The 15,971-nt window shown below is 45.4% G+C and overlaps 2 non-coding genes across 2 annotated transcripts; both read left to right on the forward strand.

The window, feature by feature from the left end:
• The first annotated feature begins 573 nt into the window (after positions 1–573).
• Positions 574–645, forward strand: TRNAH-GUG (transfer RNA histidin (anticodon GUG)). Its single transcript has one exon. It is a non-coding gene; the product is annotated as a tRNA-His (tRNA).
• Positions 646–12,419: 11,774 nt separating this feature from the next.
• Positions 12,420–12,491, forward strand: TRNAH-GUG (transfer RNA histidin (anticodon GUG)). Its single transcript has one exon. It is a non-coding gene; the product is annotated as a tRNA-His (tRNA).
• Positions 12,492–15,971: the final 3,480 nt, after the last annotated feature.

A 15,971-nucleotide genomic window follows, 5' to 3' on the forward strand; every position in this document is an offset into this window, starting at 1 on the left:
GCATCCTTGTATGCAGGTGTGACATGGAGTCATCATGAACATGCATCCCTTTATAAGGACATAACATGGAGGACGCATGAACATGAATGCCTGAATTTTATGGTGGTGGCCTTCGGGTGATTTGGCACGTGCAATTGGCAAAGAGCACTTCTCCTGTGCAAAAAAATAAATTTACTATTAGCACCCCGGAGGGAGCCTCTGCACTTCTTATAGGGAGAAAACTCTGCAATGGAAGGGGACAGGGTCAATAACAGCTGTAAACTCTCACAAGACCATCACTGCTCTCACACTTTCCTGCTCTCAGGCTGGCGGGCCATTATCGGCCCTGGCTGCCGCACCATTGCCAGGTTTGTGTAACTATATTATTTCTAATTGGCTCCACTTTGATGACTTTCATTTGGATTCTGACTTGATTATTGAGATCTTAAATAAGTGACTGGGGATCAGGTGTCCACTTATTCTCATGGATAACATCACAACCAACCTTTAATTCAAACATGAGTCATGACATCACAGATGGAGTACAGCTTATGATAGAGGTGGAACGTCACATTGTAGCAGCCCAAGTAGCTCGACGTGATAGTATAGTGGTTAGTACTCTGCGTTGTGGCCGCAGCAACCTCGGTTCGAATCCGAGTCACGGCATTGCAGTGAGGCAATGTCACGGCAGTTGGGCAGATATTTTAGAATTTCCATTAATACATTGGCAATCTCTGTGGAGGACTGAAACAATTCGATATGTCCTGTTACTGTTATGAACCTTTTGTTTCTTTAATGCTCTTTGCACACTTTTTCATCGGGTGACTGTAATGTATTTCAACCAAATCTAATTAAGAGCGCATTATGTGGTGACATTTGCAGTACATGAAACATTATAACACTGCCATTTACGTCAATAACCACTAGCTTGATTAAGACATATGTATTGCAGCGACAGTATTTCCCAGTTACAAATGGGAATAAAAACAACATCCGCGAGGGATTGAACCAACGACATTTAACTGATGTTGCCAATGGAGCGCGTTACAGAGAGCGCAAAGTCCCGCCTTTACAGTCACACGCTGATGATAATACAGATGTTTAAATAAACAGGCATATCTGTGGACTTGTGGTCTTTCTACATTGGGACTCATAGTCTAGTCCTAGGCTATTGTAGGCACTGGCGTATCTTTTAGTGGAATGAGAGGCATTCTGTAGTCGCGTGAAAGGACCTTTCAAGTCAATCTGATCTGTATTGTCCTGTGAAAAAAAGCGTTCTTAGACACAGTGAGGAGTTTTTGGGGATAATGGGAAAATCATTTCCAACTAAATGACAGGAATTTCTTAGTCCAATCATGAGGTGTGCTAGGCATTTTTATACTGTGGCGGAAAGAGAGAGAGTATAACAGTCATTATAAATAAAGGGCCAAGGAAGTGACAGTTTATGGAAGGAACAATTTGCACATAGTTTTAGAATGTGGTCAGGAGGAGGACAATGTGCTTACACATATGAAACATTAGAAGGTAGACATTATGGAAGCACATATATTTCTTTATTTTTATTGTATTTGGGGATGTATTTGGGTAGAGGGTGTTAATATAGCACGTCCAATGTGGAAAAGTGCTTTCCATAGCACCTTGCAGGTGGGCGACATCTAGAGCTGTGCAGTAGCCACCCATGCCCCAGACGTCAAAGAGAACAAGAAGTTACACATGTTGGAAGTGAGGGTGAGACATTGAGGAGATATGATCCCTGTATGAAGCCGAGAAAAGGAGGAGGCGTGAACGTGCATCCATGTATGCAGGCGAGAAGGGAAGGAGCATTGGTCATGCATCCCTGCATGAGGGTGAGACAGGGAGGAGATATGATCCCCGTATGAAGCCGAGAGAAGGAGGAGGCGTGAACGTGCATCCATGTATGCGGGCAAGACAGGAAGGAGCATTGGTCATGCATCCCTGCATGAGGGTGAGACAGGGAGGAGATATGATCCCCGTATGAAGCCGAGAGAAGGAGGAGGCGTGAACGTGCATCCATGTATGCAGGCGAGAAGGGAAGGAGCATTGGTCATGCATCCCCTCATGAGGGTGAGACAGGGAGGAGATATGATCCCCGTATGAAGCCGAGAGAAGGAGGAGGCGTGAACGTGCATCCATGTATGCGGGCGAGACGGGAAGGAGCATTGGTCATGCATCCCTTCCCGAGGGTGAGACAGGGAGGAGATAAAATCCCCGTATGAAGCCGAGAGAACGAGGAGACATGAACGTGCATCCATGTATGCGGGCGAGAAGGGAAGGAGCATTGGTCATGCATCCCTGCATGAGGGTGAGACAGGGAGAAGATAAAATCCCTGTATGAAGCCAAGAGAACGAGGCGGCATGAACATGCATCCTTGTATGCAGGTGTGACATGGAGTCATCATGAACATGCATCCCTTTATAAGGACATAACATGGAGGACGCATGAACATGAATGCCTGAATTTTATGGTGGTGGCCTTCGGGTGATTTGGCACGTGCAATTGGCGAAGAGCACTTCTCCTGCGCAAAAAAATAAATTTACTATTAGCACCCCGGAGGGAGCCTATGCACTTCTTATAGGGAGAAAACTCTGCAATGGAAGGGTAGAGGGTCAATAACAGCTGTAAACTCTCACAAGACCATCACTGCTCTCACACTTTCCTGCTCTCAGGCTGGCGGGCCATTATCGGCCCTGGCTGCCGCACCATTGCCAGGTTTGTGTAACTATATTATTTCTATTTGGCTCCACTTTGATGACTTTCATTTGGATTCTGACTTGATTATTGAGATCTTAAATAAGTGACTGGGGATCAGGTGTCCACTTATTATCATGGATAACATCACAACCAACCTTTAATTCAAACATGAGTCATGACATCACAGATGGAGTACAGCTTATGATAGAGGTGGAACGTCACATTGTAGCAGCCCAAGTAGCTCGCCGTGATCGTATAGTGGTTAGTACTCTGGTGGCCGCAGCAAACTCGGTTCGAATCAGAGTCACGGCGTTGCGGTGAGGCAATGTCACGGCAGTTGGGCAGATATTTTAGAATTTCCATTAATACATTGGCAATCTCTGTGGAGGACTGAAACAATTCGATATGTCCTGTTACTGTTATGAACCTTTTGTTTCTTTAATGCTCTTTGCACACTTTTTCATCGGGTGACTGTAATGTATTTCAACCAAATCTAATTAAGAGCGCATTATGTGGTGACATTTGCAGTACATGAAACATTATAACACTGCCATTTACGTCAATAACCACTAGTTTGATTAAGACATATGTATTGCAGCGACAGTATTTCCCAGTTACAAATGGGAATAAAAACAACATCCGCGAGGGATTGAACCAACGACATTTAAATGATGTTGCCAATGGAGCGCGTTACAGAGAGCGCAAAGTCCCGCCTTTACAGTCACACGCTGATGATAATACAGATGTTTAAATAAACAGGCAAATCTGTGGACTTGTGGTCTTTCTACATTGGGACTCATAGTCTAGTCCTAGGCTATTGTAGGCACTGGCGTATCTTTTAGTGGAATGAGAGGCATTCTGTAGTCGCGTGAAAGGACCTTTCAAGTCAATCTGATCTGTATTGTCCTGTGAAAAAAAGCGTTCTTAGACACAGTGAGGAGTTTTTGGGGATAATGGGAAAATCATTTCCAACTAAATGACAGGAATTTCTTATTCCAATCATGAGGTGTGCTAGGCATTTTAATACTGTGGCGGAAAGAGAGAGAGTATAACAGTCATTATAAATAAAGGGCCAAGGAAGTGACAGTTTATAGAAGGAACAATTTGCACATAGTTTTAGAATGTGGTCAGGAGGAGGACAATGTGCTTACACATATGAAACATTAGAAGGTAGACATTATGGAAGCACATATATTTCTTTATTTTTATTGTATTTGGGGAGAGGGGGTTAATATAGCACGTCCAATGTGGAAAAGTGCTTTCCATAGCACCTTGCAGGTGGGCGACATCTAGAGCTGTGCAGTAGCCACCCATGCCCCAGACGTCAAAGAGAACAAGAAGTTACATATGTTGGAAGTGAGGGTGAGACATTGAGGAGATATGATCCCCGTATGAAGCCGAGAAAAGGAGGAGGCGTGAACGTGCATCCATGTATGCAGGCGAGAAGGGAAGGAGCATTGGTCATGCATCCCTGCATGAGGGTGAGACAGGGAGGAGATATGATCCCCGTATGAAGCCGAGAGAAGGAGGAGGCGTGAACGTGCATCCATGTATGCGGGCGAGACAGGAAGGAGCATTGGTCATGCATCCCTGCATGAGGGTGAGACAGGGAGGAGATATGATCCCCGTATGAAGCCGAGAGAAGGAGGAGGCGTGAACGTGCATCCATGTATGCAGGCGAGAAGGGAAGGAGCATTGGTCATGCATCCCTGCATGAGGGTGAGACAGGGAGGAGATATGATCCCTGTATGAAGCCGAGAGAAGGAGGAGGCGTGAACGTGCATCCATGTATGCGGGCGAGACGGGAAGGAGCATTGGTCATGCATCCCTTCCCGAGGGTGAGACAGGGAGGAGATAAAATCCCCGTATGAAGCCGAGAGAACGAGGAGACATGAACGTGCATCCATGTATGCGGGCGAGAAGGGAAGGAGCATTGGTCATGCATCCCTGCATGAGGGTGAGACAGGGAGAAGATAAAATCCCTGTATGAAGCCAAGAGAACGAGGCGGCATGAACATGCATCCTTGTATGCAGGTGTGACATGGAGTCATCATGAACATGCATCCCTTTATAAGGACATAACATGGAGGACGCATGAACATGAATGCCTGAATTTTATGGTGGTGGCATTCGGGTGATTTGGCACGTGCAATTGGCAAAGAGCACTTCTCCTGTGCAAAAAAATAAATTTACTATTAGCACCCCGGAGGGAGCCTCTGCACTTCTTATAGGGAGAAAACTCTGCAATGGAAGGGGACAGGGTCAATAACAGCTGTAAACTCTCACAAGACCATCACTGCTCTCACACTTTCCTGCTCTCAGGCTGCGGGCCATTATCGGCCCTGGCTGCCGCACCATTGCCAGGTTTGTGTAACTATATTATTTCTAATTGGTTCCACTTTGATGACTTTCATTTGGATTCTGACTTGATTATTGAGATCTTAAATAAGTGACTGGGGATCAGGTGTCCACTTATTCTCATGGATAACATCACAACCAACCTTTAATTCAAACATGAGTCATGACATCACAGATGGAGTACAGCTTATGATAGAGGTGGAACGTCACATTGTAGCAGCCCAAGTAGCTCGCCGTGATCGTATAGTGGTTAGTACTCTGCGTTGTGGCCGCAGCAACCTCGGTTCGGATCCGAGTCACGGCATTGCGGTGAGGCAATGTCACGGCAGTTGGGCAGATATTTTAGAATTTCCATTAATACATTGGCAATCTCTGTGGAGGACTGAAACAATTCGATATGTCCTGTTACTGTTATGAACCTTTTGTTTCTTTAATGCTCTTTGCACACTTTTTCATCGGGTGACTGTAATGTATTTCAACCAAATCTAATTAAGAGCGCATTATGTGGTGACATTTGCAGTACATGAAACATTATAACACTGCCATTTACGTCAATAACCACTAGCTTGATTAAGACATATGTATTTCAGCGACAGTATTTCCCAGTTACAAATGGGAATAAAAACAACATCCGCGAGGGATTGAACCAACGACATTTAACTGATGTTGCCAATGGAGCGCGTTGCAGAGAGCGCGAGGTCCCGCCTTTACAGTCACACGCTGATGATAATACAGATGTTTAAATAAACAGGCATATCTGTGGACTTGTCGTCTTTCTACATTGGGACTCATAGTCTAGTCCTAGGCTATTGTAGGCACTGGCGTATCTTTTAGTGGAATGAGAGGCATTCTGTAGTCGCGTGAAAGGACCTTTCAAGTCAATCTGATCTGTATTGTCCTGTGAAAAAAAGCGTTCTTAGACACAGTGAGGAGTTTTTGGGGATAATGGGAAAATCATTTCCAACTAAATGACAGGAATTTCTTAGTCCAATCATGAGGTGTGCTAGGCTTTTTTATACTGTGGCGGAAAGAGAGAGAGTATAACAGTCATTATAAATAAAGGGCCATGGAAGTGACAGTTTATGGAAGGAACAATTTGCACATAGTTTTAGAATGTGGTCAGGAGGAGGACAATGTGCTTACACATATGAAACATTAGAAGGTAGACATTATGGAAGCACATATATTTCTTTATTTTTATTGTATTTGGGGAGAGGGGGTTAATATAGCACGTCCAATGTGGAAAAGTGCTTTCCATAGCACCTTGCAGGTGGGCGACATCTAGAGCTGTGCAGTAGCCACCCATGCCCCAGACGTCAAAGAGAACAAGAAATTACACATGTTGGAAGTGAGGGTGAGACATTGAGGGGATATGATCCCCGTATGAAGCCGAGAGAAGGAGGAGGCGTGAACGTGCATCCATGTATGCAGGCGAGAAGGGAAGGAGCATTGGTCATGCATCCCTGCATGAGGGTGAGACAGGGAGGAGATATGATCCCCGTATGAAGCCAAGAGAAGCAGGAGGCGTGAACGTGCATCCATGTATGCGGGCGAGACAGGAAGGAGCGTTGGTCATGCATCCCTGCATGAGGGTGAGACAGGGAGGAGATATGATCCCCGTATGAAGCCGAGAGAAGGAGGAGGCGTGAACGTGCATCCATGTATGCAGGCGAGAAGGGAAGGAGCATTGGTCATGCATCCCTGCATGAGGGTGAGACAGGGAGGAGATATGATCCCCGTATGAAGCCGAGAGAAGGAGGAGGCGTGAACGTGCATCCATGTATGCGGGCGAGACAGGAAGGAGCATTGGTCATGCATCCCTGCATGAGGGTGAGACAGGGAGGAGATATGATCCCCGTATGAAGCCGAGAGAAGGAGGAGGCGTGAACGTGCATCCATGTATGCGGGCGAGACGGGAAGGAGCATTGGTCATGCATCCCTTCCTGAGGGTGAGACAGGGAGGAGATAAAATCCCCGTATGAAGCCGAGAGAACGAGAAGACATGAACGTGCATACATGTATGCGGGCGAGAAGGGAAGGAGCATTGGTCATGCATCCCTGCATGAGGGTGAGACAGGGAGGAGATAAAATCCCTTTATGAAGCCAAGAGAACGAGGCGGCATGAACATGCATCCTTGTATGCAGGTGTGACATGGAGTCATCATGAACATGCATCCCTTTATAAGGACATAACATGGAGGACGCATGAACATGAATGCCTGAATTTTATGGTGGTGGCCTTCGGGTGATTTGGCACGTGCAATTGGCAAAGAGCACTTCTCCTGTGCAAAAAAATAAATTTACTATTAGCACCCCGGAGGGAGCCTCTGCACTTCTTATAGGGAGAAAACTCTGCAATGGAAGGGGACAGGGTCAATAACAGCTGTAAACTCTCACAAGACCATCACTGCTCTCACACTTTCCTGCTCTCAGGCTGGCGGGCCATTATCGGCCCTGGCTGCCGCACCATTGCCAGGTTTGTGTAACTATATTATTTCTAATTGGCTCCACTTTGATGACTTTCATTTGGATTCTGACTTGATTATTGAGATCTTAAATAAGTGACTGGGGATCAGGTGTCCACTTATTCTCATGTATAACATCACAACCAACCTTTAATTCAAACATGAGTCATGACATCACAGATGGAGTACAGCTTATGATAGAGGTGGAACGTCACATTGTAGCAGCCCAAGTAGCTCGCCGTGATCGTATAGTGGTTAGTACTCTGCGTTGTGGCCGCAGCAGAGGCAATGTCACGGCAGTTGGGCAGATATTTTAGAATTTCCATTAACACATTGGCAATCTCTGTGGAGGACTGAAACAATTCGATATGTCCTGTTACTGTTATGAACCTTTTGTTTCTTTAATGCTCTTTGCACACTTTTTCATCGGGTGACTGTAATGTATTTCAACCAAATCTAATTAAGAGCGCATTATATGGTGACATTTGCAGTACATGAAACATTATAACACTGCCATTTACGTCAATAACCACTAGCTTGATTAAGACATATGTATTGCAGCGACAGTATTTCCCAGTTACAAATGGGAATAAAAACAACATCCGCGAGGGATTGAACCAACGACATTTAACTGATGTTGCCAATGGAGCGCGTTACAGAGAGCGCAAAGTCCCGCCTTTACAGTCACACGCTGATGATAATACAGATGTTTAAATAAACAGGCATATCTGTGGACTTGTGGTCTTTCTACATTGGGACTCATAGTCTAGTCCTAGGCTATTGTAGGCACTGGCGTATCTTTTAGTGGAATGAGAGGCATTCTGTAGTCGCGTGAAAGGACCTTTCAAGTCAATCTGATCTGTATTGTCCTGTGAAAAAAAGCGTTCTTAGACACAGTGAGGAGTTTTTGGGGATAATGGGAAAATCATTTCCAACTAAATGACAGGAATTTCTTAGTCCAATCATGAGGTGTGCTAGGCATTTTTATACTGTGGCGGAAAGAGAGAGAGTATAACAGTCATTATAAATAAAGGGCCAAGGAAGTGACAGTTTATGGAAGGAACAATTTGCACATAGTTTTAGAATGTGGTCAGGAGGAGGACAATGTGCTTACACATATGAAACATTAGAAGGTAGACATTATGGAAGCACATATATTTCTTTATTTTTATTGTATTTGGGTAGAGGGTGTTAATATAGCACGTCCAATGTGGAAAAGTGCTTTCCATAGCACCTTGCAGGTGGGCGACATCTAGAGCTGTGCAGTAGCCACCCATGCCCCAGACGTCAAAGAGAACAAGAAGTTACACATGTTGGAAGTGAGGGTGAGACATTGAGGAGATATGATCCCTGTATGAAGCCGAGAAAAGGAGGAGGCGTGAACGTGCATCCATGTATGCAGGCGAGAAGGGAAGGAGCATTGGTCATGCATCCCTGCATGAGGGTGAGACAGGGAGGAGATATGATCCCCGTATGAAGCCGAGAGAAGGAGGAGGCGTGAACGTGCATCCATGTATGCGGGCGAGACAGGAAGGAGCATTGGTCATGCATCCCTGCATGAGGGTGAGACAGGGAGGAGATATGATCCCCGTATGAAGCCGAGAGAAGGAGGAGGCGTGAACGTGCATCCATGTATGCAGGCGAGAAGGGAAGGAGCATTGGTCATGCATCCCCTCATGAGGGTGAGACAGGGAGGAGATATGATCCCCGTATGAAGCCGAGAGAAGGAGGAGGCGTGAACGTGCATCCATGTATGCGGGCGAGACGGGAAGGAGCATTGGTCATGCATCCCTTCCCGAGGGTGAGACAGGGAGGAGATAAAATCCCCGTATGAAGCCGAGAGAACGAGGAGACATGAACGTGCATCCATGTATGCAGGCGAGAAGGGAAGGAGCATTGGTCATGCATCCCTGCATGAGGGTGAGACAGGGAGAAGATAAAATCCCTGTATGAAGCCAAGAGAACGAGGCGGCATGAACATGCATCCTTGTATGCAGGTGTGACATGGAGTCATCATGAACATGCATCCCTTTATAAGGACATAACATGGAGGACGCATGAACATGAATGCCTGAATTTTATGGTGGTGGCCTTCGGGTGATTTGGCACGTGCAATTGGCGAAGAGCACTTCTCCTGCGCAAAAAAATAAATTTACTATTAGCACCCCGGAGGGAGCCTATGCACTTCTTATAGGGAGAAAACTCTGCAATGGAAGGGGAGAGGGTCAATAACAGCTGTAAACTCTCACAAGACCATCACTGCTCTCACACTTTCCTGCTCTCAGGCTGGCGGGCCATTATCGGCCCTGGCTGCCGCACCATTGCCAGGTTTGTGTAACTATATTATTTCTAATTGGCTCCACTTTGATGACTTTCATTTGGAATCTGACTTGATTATTGAGATCTTAAATAAGTGACTGGGGATCAGGTGTCCACTTATTCTCATGGATAACATCACAACCAACCTTTAATTCAAACATGAGTCATGACATCACAGATGGAGTACAGCTTATGATAGAGGTGGAACGTTACATTGTAGCAGCCCAAGTAGCTCGCTGTGATCTTATAGTGGTTAGTACTCTGCGTTGTGGCCGCAGCAACCTCGGTTCGAATCCGAGTCACGGCATTGCGGTGAGGCAATGTCACGGCAGTTGGGCAGATATTTTAGAATTTCCATTAATACATTGGCAATCTCTGTGGAGGACTGAAACAATTCGATATGTCCTGTTACTGTTATGAACCATTTGTTTCTTTAATGCTCTTTGCACACTTTTTCATCGGGTGACTGTAATGTATTTCAACCAAATCTAATTAAGAGCGCATTATGTGGTGACATTTGCAGTACATGAAACATTATAACACTGCCATTTACGTCAATAACCACTAGTTTGATTAAGACATATGTATTGCAGCGACAGTATTTCCCAGTTACAAATGGGAATAAAAACAACATCCGCGAGGGATTGAACCAACGACATTTAAATGATGTTGCCAATGGAGCGCGTTACAGAGAGCGCAAAGTCCCGCCTTTACAGTCACACGCTGATGATAATACAGATGTTTAAATAAACAGGCAAATCTGTGGACTTGTGGTCTTTCTACATTGGGACTCATAGTCTAGTCCTAGGCTATTGTAGGCACTGGCGTATCTTTTAGTGGAATGAGAGGCATTCTGTAGTCGCGTGAAAGGACCTTTCAAGTCAATCTGATCTGTATTGTCCTGTGAAAAAAAGCGTTCTTAGACACAGTGAGGAGTTTTTGGGGATAATGGGAAAATCATTTCCAACTAAATGACAGGAATTTCTTATTCCAAACATGAGGTGTGCTAGGCATTTTAATACTGTGGCGGAAAGAGAGAGAGTATAACAGTCATTATAAATAAAGGGCCAAGGAAGTGACAGTTTATAGAAGGAACAATTTGCACATAGTTTTAGAATGTGGTCAGGAGGAGGACAATGTGCTTACACATATGAAACATTAGAAGGTAGACATTATGGAAGCACATATATTTCTTTATTTTTATTGTATTTGGGGAGAGGGGGTTAATATAGCACGTCCAATGTGGAAAAGTGCTTTCCATAGCACCTTGCAGATGGGCGACATCTAGAGCTGTGCAGTAGCCACCCATGCCCCAGACGTCAAAGAGAACAAGAAGTTACATATGTTGGAAGTGAGGGTGAGACATTGAGGAGATATGATCCCCGTATGAAGCCGAGAAAAGGAGGAGGCGTGAACGTGCATCCATGTATGCAGGCGAGAAGGGAAGGAGCATTGGTCATGCATCCCTGCATGAGGGTGAGACAGGGAGGAGATATGATCCCCGTATGAAGCCGAGAGAAGGAGGAGGCGTGAACGTGCATCCATGTATGCGGGCGAGACAGGAAGGAGCATTGGTCATGCATCCCTGCATGAGGGTGAGACAGGGAGGAGATATGATCCCCGTATGAAGCCGAGAGAAGGAGGAGGCGTGAACGTGCATCCATGTATGCAGGCGAGAAGGGAAGGAGCATTGGTCATGCATCCCTGCATGAGGGTGAGACAGGGAGGAGATATGATCCCTGTATGAAGCCGAGAGAAGGAGGAGGCGTGAACGTGCATCCATGTATGCGGGCGAGACGGGAAGGAGCATTGGTCATGCATCCCTTCCCGAGGGTGAGACAGGGAGGAGATAAAATCCCCGTATGAAGCCGAGAGAACGAGGAGACATGAACGTGCATCCATGTATGCGGGCGAGAAGGGAAGGAGCATTGGTCATGCATCCCTGCATGAGGGTGAGACAGGGAGAAGATAAAATCCCTGTATGAAGCCAAGAGAACGAGGCGGCATGAACATGCATCCTTGTATGCAGGTGTGACATGGAGTCATCATGAACATGCATCCCTTTATAAGGACATAACATGGAGGACGCATGAACATGAATGCCTGAATTTTATGGTGGTGGCATTCGGGTGATTTGGCACGTGCAATTGGCAAAGAGCACTTCTCCTGTGCAAAAAAATAAATTTACTATTAGCACCCCGGAGGGAGCCTCTGCACTTCTTATAGGGAGAAAACTCTGCAATGGAAGGGGACAGGGTCAATAACAGCTGTAAACTCTCACAAGACCATCACTGCTCTCACACTTTCCTGCTCTCAGGCTGCGGGCCATTATCGGCCCTGGCTGCCGCACCATTGCCAGGTTTGTGTAACTATATTATTTCTAATTGGTTCCACTTTGATGACTTTCATTTGGATTCTGACTTGATTATTGAGATCTTAAATAAGTGACTGGGGATCAGGTGTCCACTTATTCTCATGGATAACATCACAACCAACCTTTAATTCAAACATGAGTCATGACATCACAGATGGAGTACAGCTTATGATAGAGGTGGAACGTCACATTGTAGCAGCCCAAGTAGCTCGCCGTGATCGTATAGTGGTTAGTACTCTGCGTTGTGGCCGCAGCAACCTCGGTTCGATTCCGAGTCACGGCATTGCGGTGAGGCAATGTCATGGCAGTTGGGCAGATATTTTAGAATTTCCATTAATACATTGGCAATCTCTGTGGAGGACTGAAACAATTCGATATGTCCTGTTACTGTTATGAACCTTTTGTTTCTTTAATGCTCTTTGCACACTTTTTCATCGGGTGACTGTAATGTATTTCAACCAAATCTAATTAAGAGCGCATTATGTGGTGACATTTGCAGTACATGAAACATTATAACACTGCCATTTACGTCAATAACCACTAGCTTGATTAAGACATATGTATTGCAGCGACAGTATTTCCCAGTTACAAATGGGAATAAAAACAACATCCGCGAGGGATTGAACCAACGACATTTAACTGATGTTGCCAATTGAGCGCGTTACAGAGAGCGCGAGGTCCCGCCTTTACAGTCACACGCTGATGATAATACAGATGTTTAAATAAACAGGCATATCTGTGGACTTGTGGTCTTTCTACATTGGGACTCATAGTCTAGTCCTAGGATATTGTAGGCACTGGCGTATCTTTTAGTGGAATGAGAGGCATTCTGTAGTCGCGTGAAAGGACCTTTCAAGTCAATCTGATCTGTATTGTCCTGTGAAAAAAAGCGTTCTTAGACACAGTGAGGAGTTTTTGGGGATAATGGGAAAATCATTTCCAACTAAATGACAGGAATTTCTTAGTCCAATCATGAGGTGTGCTAGGCTTTTTTATACTGTGGCGGAAAGAGAGAGAGTATAACAGTCATTATAAATAAAGGGCCAAGGAAGTGACAGTTTATGGAAGGAACAATTTGCACATAGTTTTAGAATGTGGTCAGGAGGAGGACAATGTGCTTACACATATGAAACATTAGAAGGTAGACATTATGGAAGCACATATATTTCTTTATTTTTATTGTATTTGGGGAGAGGGGGTTAATATAGCACGTCCAATGTGGAAAAGTGCTTTCCATAGCAACTTGCAGGTGGGCGACATCTAGATCTGTGCAGTAGCCACCCATGCCCCAGACGTCAAAGAGAACAAGAAGTTACACATGTTGGAAGTGAGGGTGAGACATTGAGGAGATATGATCCCCGTATGAAGCCGAGAGAAGGAGGAGGCGTGAACGTGCATCCATGTATGCAGGCGAGAAGGGAAGGAGCATTGGTCATGCATCCCTGCATGAGGGTGAGACAGGGAGGAGATATGATCCCCGTATGAAGCCGAGAGAAGGAGGAGGCTTGAACGTGCATCCATGTATGCGGGCGAGACAGGAAGGAGCGTTGGTCATGCATCCCTGCATAAGGGTGAGACAGGGAGGAGATATGATCCCCGTATGAAGCCGAGAGAAGGAGGAGGCGTGAACGTGCATCCATGTATGCGGGCGAGACAGGAAGGAGCATTGGTCATGCATCCCTGCATGTGGGTGAGACAGGGAGGAGATATGATCCCCGTATGAAGCCGAGAGAAGGAGGAGGCGTGAACATGCATCCATGTATGCGGGCGAGACGGGAAGGAGCATTGGTCATGCATCCCTTCCTGAGGGTGAGACAGGGAGGAGATAAAATCCCCGTATGAAGCCGAGAGAACGAGAAGACATGAACGTGCATCCATGTATGCGGGCGAGAAGGGAAGGAGCATTGGTCATGCATCCCTGCATGAGGGTGAGACAGGGAGGAGATAAAATCCCTTTATGAAGCCAAGAGAACGAGGCGGCATGAACATGCATCCTTGTATGCAGGTGTGACATGGAGTCATCATGAACATGCATCCCTTTATAAGGACATAACATGGAGGACGCATGAACATGAATGCCTGAATTTTATGGTGGTGGCCTTCGGGTGATTTGGCACGTGCAATTGGTGAAGAGCACTTCTCCTGCGCAAAAAAATAAATGTACTATTAGCACCCCGGAGGGAGCCTCTGCACTTCTTATAGGGAGAAAACTCTGCAATGGAAGGGGAAAGGTTCAATAACAGCTGTAAACTCTCACAAGACCATCACTGCTCTCACACTTTCCTGCTCTCAGGCTGGCGGGCCATTATCGGCCCTGGCTGCCGCAGCATTGCCAGGTTTGTGTAACTATATTATTTCTAATTGGCTCCACTTTGATGACTTTCATTTGGATTCTGACTTGATTATTGAGATCTTAAATAAGTGACTGGGGATCAGGTGTCCACTTATTCTCATGGATAACATCACAACCAACCTTTAATTCAAACATGAGTCATGACATCACAGATGGAGTACAGCTTATGATAGAGGTGGAACATCACATTGTAGCTGCCCAAGTAGCTCGCCGTGATCGTATAGTGGTTAGTACTCTGTGTTGTGGCCGCAGCAACCTCGGTTCGGATCCGAGTCACGGCATTGCGGTGAGGCAATGTCACGGCAGTTGGGCAGATATTTTAGAATTTCCATTAATACATTGGCAAACTCTGTGGAGGACTGAAACAATTCGATATGTCCTGTTACTGTTATGAACCTTTTGTTTCTTTAATGCTCTTTGCACACTTTTTCATCGGGTGACTGTAATGTATTTCAACCAAATCTAATTAAGAGCGCATTATGTGGTGACATTTGCAGTACATGAAACATTATAACACTGCCATTTACGTCAATAACCACTAGCTTGATTAAGACATATGTATTTCAGCGACAGTATTTCCCAGTTACAAATGGGAATAAAAACAACATCCGCGAGGGATTGAACCAACGACATTTAACTGATGTTGCCAATGGAGCGCGTTGCAGAGAGCGCGAGGTCCCGCCTTTACAGTCACACGCTGATGATAATACAGATGTTTAAATAAACAGGCATATCTGTGGACTTGTCGTCTTTCTACATTGGGACTCATAGTCTAGTCCTAGGCTATTGTAGGCACTGGCGTATCTTTTAGTGGAATGAGAGGCATTCTGTAGTCGCGTGAAAGGACCTTTCAAGTCAATCTGATCTGTATTGTCCTGTGAAAAAAAGCGTTCTTAGACACAGTGAGGAGTTTTTGGGGATAATGGGAAAATCATTTCCAACTAAATGACAGGAATTTCTTAGTCCAATCATGAGGTGTGCTAGGCTTTTTTATACTGTGGCGGAAAGAGAGAGAGTATAACAGTCATTATAAATAAAGGGCCAAGGAAGTGACAGTTTATGGAAGGAACAATTTGCACATAGTTTTAGAATGTGGTCAGGAGGAGGACAATGTGCTTACACATATGAAACATTAGAAGGTAGACATTATGGAAGCACATATATTTCTTTATTTTTATTGTATTTGGGGAGAGGGGGTTAATATAGCACGTCCAATGTGGAAAAGTGCTTTCCATAGCACCTTGCAGGTGGGCGACATCTAGAGCTGTGCAGTAGCCACCCATGCCCCAGACGTCAAAGAGAACAAGAAATTACACATGTTGGAAGTGAGGGTGAGACATTGAGGAGATATGATCCCCGTATGAAGCCGAGAAAAGGAGGAGGCGTGAACGTGCATCCATGTATGCAGGC

The sequence above is a fragment of the Ambystoma mexicanum genome (genome assembly GCF_040938575.1).
Source record: "Ambystoma mexicanum isolate Mex_15411 chromosome 12 unlocalized genomic scaffold, UKY_AmexF1_1 Mex_chr12_unloc.1, whole genome shotgun sequence".
In the NCBI taxonomy this organism is placed as follows: Eukaryota; Metazoa; Chordata; class Amphibia; order Caudata; family Ambystomatidae; genus Ambystoma; species Ambystoma mexicanum.